Raw genomic sequence first — 1183 nt, forward strand, 5'->3', positions numbered from 1 at the left:
ATATAACAGTTTTTTTATATATTAATATACTATTGCCGATTTTCTTTGTTTTTTCTCTCTCTTTTTCATCACGCTACATGATATGCCGAAAAGTATTATCAGTTTATTATATCAGGCCGAATGCGCGTTCTGTGTCTGTAGCACAGTGTGTCACTGTTCCGGAGACTGCGCAGCATCCCGCAGGGTAAAGCGGGGAAGGGGTGAAATAGGGGAGGTAACTTCGGTTTTTAAACCGTGGATGTAGGGGGTCGTAGTGGGGATGCATCCTCGCAACCCTCTCTTCTCGTCGCACTCTTCTTGCCGATTCGGTTCCACCCCCGTTCGCGCTCTCCCGCCCCTCCTTGCCGGCTTTCCACTCCGCTGTTCTCTCCCCCATTGCCCCACCATCGTCGTCAATCCTCCCGCCACGTCGTCTGTCGTCCCGACCCCGACGTCCTCTCTCTAACACCCTCCGTGCTTCTCGTCAGGCGGGGGTTGCTACCGGTCTCCTAGTGACTTTCGTCGTCGGGGGTCGCGTGACACGTGCGTGAGAAAATACCGGTCCCGCGGTCCCGGTTTCGATCCCGAACGATATGACGGTCAGGTGATTCCGCGTGGACATCGCGATCGGGTGAGATTGGCGAGAAATCGCCGTTAGTGACATAGTTAGCGAATACACGAATCGTGAGGTAGCGAGAAACCGAAGATCGTGATATATTTGGTGATCCTCATCAGGCTAGTCATCATCATCGGCGGGCTTGATCGTCACGATTGTGTCGGCACAGCTGACTTCGCAGACTTCTTTGAGGAAGGCTTGAAGATCGGTGCGCGCATCTTGCTTGGAATGATTTTCGTCGAAGGGAACGGCGGATCTCTTCGGTGTCTTGTGGTATCCGTTAAGGATCGGTCGCGAGTATTTTCAAGTAGTTACCCTTCGAGTAGTTCGCCCTTCGGAGAGCCTTCATGTATAGTATTGTCTTCCGATATTTATTCTAACAAGTGCAATGCGGAGCGATCGAAGGTGGTTCACGAGCAGCGCGACAGTTAATATTTGATAGAATTATTTCGCTCGGGTTTACGATTCTATTATTATAATCCACTCTTTCATAAGTATAACCAGCTTTGCCCTACTGACATTAAATCGGTCTCGTGAACGGTATTCGCGTTCCTTTTCATTCTTTACGAGCGACGAGTAACGTTATTT

Source organism: Formica exsecta, unplaced genomic scaffold (assembly GCF_003651465.1).
Source record: "Formica exsecta isolate Colony F162 unplaced genomic scaffold, ASM365146v1 scaffold295, whole genome shotgun sequence".
In the NCBI taxonomy this organism is placed as follows: Eukaryota; Metazoa; Arthropoda; class Insecta; order Hymenoptera; family Formicidae; genus Formica; species Formica exsecta.